The following is a 9,845-nucleotide window of genomic DNA, read 5'->3' on the forward strand; positions in this document are numbered from 1 at the left end:
ACATATATATATATATATACACACACACAAAATACATATATTATGTGTAAAACAGGTTTTGGCAATACTGCCAGCTGACTATACTGCTGTCTTGAATGCTACTGTAGATTTGGTGTGATATCAACCAAGTAACTTCACCTTGAGCTGAATAATCACCTTCCTGCTGGCTGATCTCTTGGAAAATATGGAATCAGACAATTAAATGCCAATAACTTAAAATATTTAGTTAATTGAAACAAAAAGCAAGGTCTTTCAAGCTTAGAAAAAGTTTTCTGTTCAAACTGAGTAACCTAAGAAAATCAGACTCAGTGGTTGCAAAAGAAGTTTCACACAGCTAATTCACTTTTCCAGTACCAGAATTCCTTGGGAATTATGGCTGTTATCTGAAATATCTTTACCACTGAACAGAGTTGAATTTCATTCTGCAACCCTACTGTAAGGAACTACAATGCACATATAGCTGATAGAGCTGTTTTTCAGTTACCCAATAAGTAAAGCAGTTTATACCATCTCTACACTAAGCTGAGGAGCACATTACTTCAAGCATCATGATATTGGTTTAAATAAAATATTTTGTAGAGCTTCTCATCAGCATGAGAATGACTTGCCGAATATTACATTAAACTATCTTGTCTTTATTGCCTACTGTGTCATGTGAAATAATTAATCAGTATTTATAATCATTTTGTATTTTACATTCCTTTTCTTYTATACAAATTTCCAGGACTTTTCTTGGAAAGATAAATTTGCATTTGCAAAAGGATCTGCAGTGTTAGAAATCTGTGGCTTTACTATGTCACCGGTAAACATGAGAAGGTGAGAAGAGCCAATCCATCTGGGTTTTTTTTGTTTGTGTAACTTTGGTATCAGTCTCAGAAGCATTTGTCACTACATGTAGTGACTTCATTTGCTTCTTGTTTCCCACTACTTTATTTCTGTTCCTTGCTAAGATATAAGGAAATACTCTGCGCAAAGAGATCTCACTGGCTTCAACAGCAGTTTGACATACAGGATCATTCTAGGTCAGCATTACACACATACAAAATTAGGACAACACACGCAATTAGAAAGCTTTTACACATAAATGACATAGCAGATAAATATACAATGCAGACCAAGACTGGCACTTACCATATGAAATATCAGTATGTATGTTTGTCCATTCAAATCACTATGAACATGGAAAAAACAGAGGTTGGGCCTCAGTAGTAAAAGGAAGCCTGGCTGAGCAAAAGAAGAAAGGGTAAAAATAAAAATGAAGGTGGAAGATACAAAAGAATCTTTCTCAGAAATAAAGTGACATTTATTTTTGCAGGCTGAGAATCCCTTCTTGTATTAGCATGAACATCACTGCCATGTTTAGGGTTYTGAAAATGCCAACCAGCTTCTGCCTCACTACCCTACAATTCTGAACCAGCATGACTGACATCAATGGTCAGAAGAGCACAGAGAGAGCTTGGGATTAACCAACATTCTTTTAAATAATTTTTTTGCCGCCCCAAATTCCTTCTGTTTTTTGGTTGGGGTGCTGGAGAAATCACCTGTGAACTCTTACAGTGCACAGTTAACATCAGACAATGCTAATCAGAATATCAAAGCATGATGTCAGTAAGTCCCTTACAGCTCGTTTAATAGAAGTTTACAAAACAAAACATGAAAAATTATATAAAATTAAGAAACAGGAAAAACAACATCAACTAAGTGAGCTTACAGAAGTAGGAGCTAAGCATTTCACTTTGCAAGATTCAGTACAGATGTTTAGCTATATAAAATAAACACAAAGAATTACAATGGTAAATATCTCACCCCACAGGAATCAGCTAAATTTCCAGCTCACAGTGATCTAGAAAACCGTATCTGTCCACACTAGCAATTCCTTGCTTGAATTCATTGACTTCAGACTGCTTTGTTTATAGGAAAAAGCTCTCTTTGATGTTGGAATATTAGAAGGAGTGAAACAATAAATTTCCCATATTCTAATATCCAGACATCCTGAGCTTGTTCAAGGACCCCTTGATTCATGAAGGCAAATAATTAAATTACCTGAGCTTTGATCAAGGAGTTGCTGCAGTCCCTTTTTGATGTAGAATGTGGCTGTTTGAAGCTCCAGACAGATAACTAGCCCATATGTTTTTAACCCTTTTGCCACTAGTAGCATTTTTTGCAGATGTTCTAGCATTTGAAAATGAACACCATCGTATCTTTTGGGAATGCTGCTCCAAGAGTACATATAAAATATAGCAAGTCCAATAGGATCATTATACCAAAGACTTGATGGAATGCATATTACTGAAGGGCTTTATTCTGTGTTTTAAAATGCCCCGTCAAACTGAAATGATTTTTCAGTTGAATCAATTTACCTTAATATTATGCTTTATAACTGCTGTTCAGATGGTCTGTCATYAGGAGACAGAAAAGTACTTGTGAGAAGCAAGGAGTTTTGCCTTTGCAATACAAGAGTTTTCATCAAMTGTTCCACGCTTTCCAAATAGTTCCCCAAAGGAGACACATACACTTCTAGTCAGGTGAAAGAACTCTCTTGAAATAAGAGAAATAAATAGATGCTAATTTTTCATTCTTCCCTTTCCCTTAGCAAAAGCACCAGGACGAAGTCACCTTTTCCACTATTTTGCCTGTAAACTGAACAGAAGCGAGAAGGCAGCCCAGATGCTGTCCTCTCAGTTGATTTGTAATTTTGAAGGTGACTACTGAGATAGAAAGACTTCCTCTCCAGAAATGAGGAATAATGTTCCTCTTCTTTCACTCTAGGATTCTTTTGGGATGTAGRGAGGATACTAAAAGTGCATAATGAGAAGGCACAATTAACAAACAGGGATTTCTTACTCAGCTCCCTATACAGCTTCAACATCATAGCCATACATATACTTCTAATTTTAGCAACAGTTCTATGGATTATGGAAGTGGCCTCACCAGACTCCTGAGAACTGAGAAAAAACAGTTTTGCAGTAGGACTTTTTCTTGTATCATTCATAGCAGAAAGGTGTTTGTCCTTCAAGACACAGCTGTGAAAAGGATTCACGTCATTCAAACTGACATCTGAATTCATATGGATATAGGCTTAAGAAGGCAAAATGAATATGCCTGGCTTACTAAAGATAACAGACAAATTATTTTGGGGCATGAGGATATAGATAGAAATTCATGTCTTTGCATTTAAAACACTTCATATGTCATTAAAAAAATGGATATGTTTCTAATTTGTTGGAAAATAAAGCTTGGGGCCTTTTATGAAACCCAAAGGGGAAACACTTAAAATCAGCTGCTAAGAATGAGAAAGGAAGCTAATGTGTATGCAATTTTATGTTTATTCCATTAAGTCACAGGAGCTGCATATATAAATAACATGAAACAGGAAACTGTCACATCTGAATGACACAAAATATTGCTTGTATCATGCAACGATACAAAAAAGCATTAAAGTATGAAAGGAGAAGCTGCTGATTTCTGATTCCAGAAACAATTAACATTCATTAACTCGACTAATAAACTGCCTGAGGTATTTATGAGTTAAATATAGCCCACTTTTAATCTCACGGAAACAGTTAAAACACAAGATTGTGTGCAGTTTATTTTGAATTATTTCATTTCTGGTACAAATGGATTTAATTTCCAGATGGGGTATAACTCTGGAACAGAAACATTCTTCTCTCCCCWAGTATGCAAAATGGTTTAACACCAGGGGAAAAGTCTCTTATAGACATTATTAATTTTGCTTATTTAATAATGTTTGCAGTAACAATAGCCTTCTATCACTTTTTTTGGTAAAAAAATAAATAAAAAGTCCCATTTTGAGTATATTCCCATTATGTACAACTTTCAAAAAATAACTTGCTGAATATTCATTTTTGAATGTGAAAATCATAAAGCCTAAATTGTTCCACAGACTGTACATGGTGATATTCGGAATCAGAATTTAACAGCTACAAGAACAAAATTTCCAGCTTTGTAGCCAGCTAGTCAGTAATCTGATAGATGTAGACAATCTGGTTCAAGTCTGCTGCTGAGGATGGCCTGCACAATCTTCTGAACAGAGTAATTACAGCTCCCATACTCCCTGACCTCTAGCTAGACAGAAGAAAACCCAAGGTCATGACAACAAGCAACTGTCAACTCTTGGGAAGTATCAGAGCTGGCATTTTCTCTATAGACTTGATTATTTCAGCCAAACTCATTTCTTGTTCAATTTGATTGGATAATTAAACTTACATTAGTGCAATTTCTCATATATGATGAGGTGTATGTGGCATTCCTAATGCCAGTAAGATGAAAAACTGTCTTAGCCATGAAACACTTCCTTGTAAGCTCTGTTTGAAAACATGAGTTAATGTAAAAACAAAGACCAGTTTAAATTTCTGTATCGTGTTCACTGTTCAGTAACACCTATGTCAACTGAACAACCTTGTGGATTYCAAAACAGCTTCTCTGTTTCATACCAGAGTGACAGGGCAGAATTTTACCTAGCGAAGCAGGTAACACCAGCTAAACYGTTTGATCCTCTTGTCTGCTCACACAAGTCATTTCAAAAATTCTACTAACAGCAATGACAAAATTCTGAGAGTGTATTACATAAAGTGGACACTTCCATAGCTTGCTAAATATATAAATAGACACAACACCACAGTAAGGTAGCATTCAATGKCAGTTCAATGCCATTCAAAACAAAGTAGACTTTTGTAATTCTACTTTTGCTTTAAGTGTACTTTGATTTTTTTTCTTTTGAAAACTAGGCCAGCAGCCACTTACTAATTTGTGATGCTGTAGAGCTGCAGCACACCACTGTAGCATGAAGAAAATCCTTGTGTTTCCTTTTCCACTGGAGTTCATCACATCTTAATAGTATATGACATCTGCATATTGTATAGACATGTTCTACTGCAGCAGTAAGGCTGGTTTCCATTTGTTTTTTATGAGATTGCTTGAGTATTTCTCAGATCACAACAATACCATCTTACTGAAACGTGGAGCTTTGTTGGTTATGAATTAAATATGTAGGAAGTCACTGAGTATACTGAGAATTATTTTTTATTGTATCTAACTCTTCCCAGCCATGAATCTAACTAAATACAAAGAAAGTAAAAKGTATGCCTATGGTTCCAACAAACTAAGTAGTGTGTGAGGAAGGTAACTGGACTTTCCTAACTATAAGATTGCCCACCTGCCTATGGATGATTAGAGCCCAGCACCCTGTACTTGAGAGTGATTATGAAGGGTTTTTATCAAGTTACAGTCCAGAAATGGGAAGTCCTTTAGAAATCGGAAGTCCTTGTTTACTTCATCACAGCTGAAGGAAAAACTTGAACAAGGCTAGTGTTGACTCACCCTGGCCCAGTCTAGCAGAGAAGGATGCCTCCATATCTGAGGATAAGTGAAGGTGTTTGGGCAAAGNAAAAAAAAAAAAAAAAAAAAAAAAGAATGCTGGAAAAGCAGACTCCAGTGTACCTGATAAAATGGAGGCAATGGGAAGGCAGCACAAGGTTGGTATGGAAAAGTGTGAAACTTTGAAGGTGAGAAGTTCACCAAACATTAGACTTTATGCTACAGAAATGGAGAAGCACCTGAGGTACAAGAAATACCATCTAAATGTAAACAAGCTCAGTGAAYTGAGGAAGATGATGGAGGAATCTAAGAAATCAAGAACTATCATGCAGCAATAGTGAGGGGCTGAACCAGAGGCTGAGTCTTACCAAGGCTGAGGAAGGGATCATCTTAAACTAGCTTCACTACTCAGGGTCATATGAAACTATGGCTTGACATGTGGAAAAAAATGGAGAAAAAGAAGTCGAGAAAATAGGCAAAGATTGTAGCCTAGAAAACCAAATACTCTCTAAGAGAAGTGTGAAATTCAGTTCTTGGAACTCAGCTACATACTCATAGTTTATGAATATAAGTTTTTCATATAAATACTGCACAATTCACAATTTTTAAGGAAAGAAAGAACCATAATGCCCATCTTAAGTCTGACCTCCAATTACTTGCCTTGCTACCTAATCAGCCCTTTTGTATGTAAATGCTAAGTTGTTTGTATGTAAATGCCAATGCCTGCTATGTTTTTCTTACTATAGAAAAAGAAATGCTATGTAAATTGCAACCGTGCTAAAAGAATTGAAATGCATACTAATCAGGCTTATTCTCTGAGCAATATCGGCTATAAATGGAACAGGAACAAATAAAAAGGCAACAATCAGTGACGGACAAAATTTCCTATCTGAATCTGAACCCTAAATAAAATCATTATTCAACTGCTTTTCAAAATTTTGGAACCTTTTATATCTAGATGAAATTAGGTTTGAAACTGTGAATGAATGGTAACTTTCACTAATTTGAAATATTAAAGATTTTCACTAGAATTTCAATTGCAAGCAAATATGCTGGAAAATAATGGTAAGGAGAAGTTATCTTTTAAAAATCTGTTCACTGTATGYATTGGATAAAACTTTGAGTGATTCTTCAGTTATATCAGTTTTGTCATCCTTATAGATRAATAGTGATGATTACATGCAATTTGAAACTAGAGGTTTTGATCACTGCTCTGCATGCACTGAATTAATCTGACAGCATTCAACCATTCACTTACTATTGGTCACTCCTCAGCAAAAGCTTATAATCATTTCTGCCCCGACTATGTATTACTCTATAGTTAAGAAATGCATTACAATCCCTTCTTGAATGGTGATCTAAAATRAACTCATAATTTAATGGCTGCATTTTTTGCCTGTTTCCACAATTAAAATTTTCTAGTAGCACATAAAAATTAATTCTAAATATATAAATGARAATATGCACATGTATGTATAAAATACACTTAGGTTGTAGGCACATGTGTAAGGATATGTGACTGAATAGCTCTGGAAAAKATTGGAGAATCCTTATCCAAGGACTGGTACAGTTACAGGTATTCTGCTCTGATAATGAAAATACACATATTTTTGGTTCTAAAATTCTAATATCAAATGCCAGCCAACTTTACACAAACTCTACTTCTTTTGTTTGCCTTACAATGTCTACATACAAAAAAAAAGTTAGTTGATAAAAGATGAAAGGAGTAATGCATTTATTCACTCAGTAGGCAAGATCTTTGAGATAATTACTTTAAATCAAGAAGGGACAGACCATTTAAATTTATGACTTAATGCCGACACACGCATGTATTAATAAAACAGTTAGCATTAATGGAAATGGGGTTTAGTCTCCTGATTCAAATAGAGCTATCATTTTCTGGTTTATACTGAACTAATGACTTATCTGTGGCAGAATGATATGTATGCATGTATTTAACTAYTTAACTTAACCACTGAGACCAATTAATATGTTTCTGAAGTTTTACTTTATTTAAAAATATACACCAGCAGCCTCACTGGGATAAAAATTATGCTGAACCAGAGTTTCTATGACATCAGTTTAACCTTAAATATAATACTTTCACATAGAATATCTGATGATAGCACTTTATAAAATGAAGACTACTGAAATGCAGTGCAGAAGAAGCAAACCTTCAATGGTGTTCATACCAAGCTAAGAAAGCCTAACAAGTTAACATTGACTCTGTGCGACTAGGAGCTTACGCAGAAAGAAATGGTGGCTGCAAGAGGGTACACCATAAATGTAATTTCTATCTCAGGATAGAAGAAAGGAAAAAGCCTGTGCGCAACTGTCACAGCCAGGCTGTTTCCAAGCTGTTGGGCAGGACAGACACATGCCATTAGGGTTGTATAAAAAAACTTGCCCTAGTAGTACTGCACAAACCTGGAAGAAAGGGGAGATAAACTGTTAGCACTGTTAAGCGCCCAAACATTAGAATTATGTGAATTGTATTTTAAAGGGTTATTGAATCTAATTCTTTATGCTCATCACTCTAGTCTTTGCCCACGCGGGCCTGCGTCTCTATCACATCATTGGGAGTYCAGTGGCTTACTTCAGGGAAACAGTGTGAGACCTTACCTATACCATTAGAGGAAAGCTTAAGTCCGATCACTTTCCAGATAAGTATTTCCCACACCTTGTATTATTCACGTATCAAAGCTCCATTTAATTTTGTTTGCTTTATGATCCACAACTGTATTTTATGTTAGTTTGTCTATAATGTGGCTATTGTCCATCTGTTGATGTTGATGATGTTAACTATTAAATCATCATTATAATAATGAATTAGAYCTGGAAACCTATTGCAGCCTGATTCACCAATCACTCTGGAAAATCCTGGCTCCTCTTTTACATTCAGTTACTTGATCCTTTTTCTTTTAATCCATTTACATTGATTTCTACTACTTCAACTCAGTCTGCCATTGCATTACAATTAAGAATTCTGATGAACTCTTGCTGATTCAGAAGGGAGAGGACTCTTACTGCCAAACTYTCGAGAAAAAAACACAAAACCCCCTTAGAATTTGCATCAGCCAGCACTTTAAAATTGAAGAGCTAAATTATGGTTCATGGAGCCAGCAGAGCTCAGTGAGACTGGGATGTCTGAAAGCCACTGCACCACCCAAGCAGGGATGGAAGAAGGCCTCACTCCCTTGTCAGGCAGAAGCAGGCACCATTCCTCCTTCCCCAACAGCATTGCTCCCAGCAGAGCTRGCTGCTCCATGTATTTGTCTCTGAGCTCACTGCTAACATCCCAGCCATGCCATCGTGTTCTCTGGAGGGCCTTGAACATGACTGGCAGCTCTAACTTTTCCATTCAGCTTGAACACATCTAACAGCATAAGAGATGGTCCCTGCCGTAGAGCACAGAGGACAGGCGCTCAACTCCAGCTGCTCTTTGCAACTCACTGCTCCTCAGCAAAGCAGGGCTCACCTTCCAGTACAGTAGCTATTAACTCTCACATCAAGAGTTGTTACTATAAGGTAATTCTTAATTAATACCCTAAGATAGGTGATTGATAGAAAATGATGCAACTATCACAGACATTTTGGGCACCAAAGTCTTAGGTAATAATTTCTGTTAGACACCTTCGTTTGTCTGGCTGTGTATCTGCCCAAGTGTATCTAATACAGTACTATAAAGTCCTGCTTCTCCTACGCAGAGATTAGGTTGGTCTGCAAGTCAAACCAGAGACATGTGCAGCCCAGCATCCTGCCCTCAACACTGTTCAGACGTGGTGTCCAGGGAAGAACGTAGGAACAGAGCAGCTAGAAATGAGATCCCTTCCATGCCTGCAACCAGTTAATACCCACACCACTGTGCATGTCCTTTCTGGTCAGTATTTGCAATGCTGGGCTGTAACAACTTTCTGTATTTCCCAAGACATTCCAGGATCCTGGGAAAGGATTTGGATCAGCTGCTGTTTTCAGCTCTCCTGTTGTAAGCTCCATAGGCTTTCATTTGTACAGGTAAAACCAGGCCAGAGTTTTGCTGAAAGTAAATGTATTTTTTCCTGTCCGCAATGTCTCCATAAGATATCTCAAGTACCCATAATATTTTTGAAATAAGTATTTCCTGTTTTACCATATCATTCATTTGTCTATCTTTAAATTCTTTCATGTGGTTTAGCAGGGAACGATGCTGCCTTTGAAAAAAAGGAGGAAGAGAGAGCAAGTCCCTGAAAAAACACTGCAGCTGAGAGGATGGATGCCRTTTATTTTACGTGGAGACTCCAGCTGTGGCACTCATCAGACAATCTGAAGTTACGCGATTTCCAAACTTTGTAGTGCACGCCAACGCGGTAATACGACGCCGAAGGTAACGCGATCCGCTGACTAGAAAGATGTTAATCCTGACAAACTGCCTGAGCATTAGCCCGAACCGCAGCTAGATTGAATTCTGTCTCCCCTGAGAGGGCCGGCAATGCTGGTGGTAACAAAACGGCTTTTCATAGCGCCCTGGA

At 37.0% G+C, this 9,845-nt stretch overlaps 1 protein-coding gene across 1 annotated transcript in view; it reads right to left on the reverse strand.

The window, feature by feature from the left end:
• The window catches only part of CDH11 (cadherin 11), a 68,500-nt gene extending 67,267 nt beyond the window's left edge, over positions 1-1,233 (reverse strand). The window contains exon 1 of the mRNA XM_085306435.1: positions 1,132-1,233. The gene's annotated coding sequence lies outside the window, so the exon portion shown is untranslated. The remainder of the gene's footprint in view (positions 1-1,131) is intronic.
• Between the last annotated feature and the right edge of the window lie 8,612 nt (positions 1,234-9,845).

This window comes from Rhea americana, unplaced genomic scaffold (assembly GCF_003343005.1).
Source record: "Rhea americana isolate MKP2758 unplaced genomic scaffold, rheAme1 scaffold_24, whole genome shotgun sequence".
NCBI classification, from domain to species: domain Eukaryota; kingdom Metazoa; phylum Chordata; class Aves; order Rheiformes; family Rheidae; genus Rhea; species Rhea americana.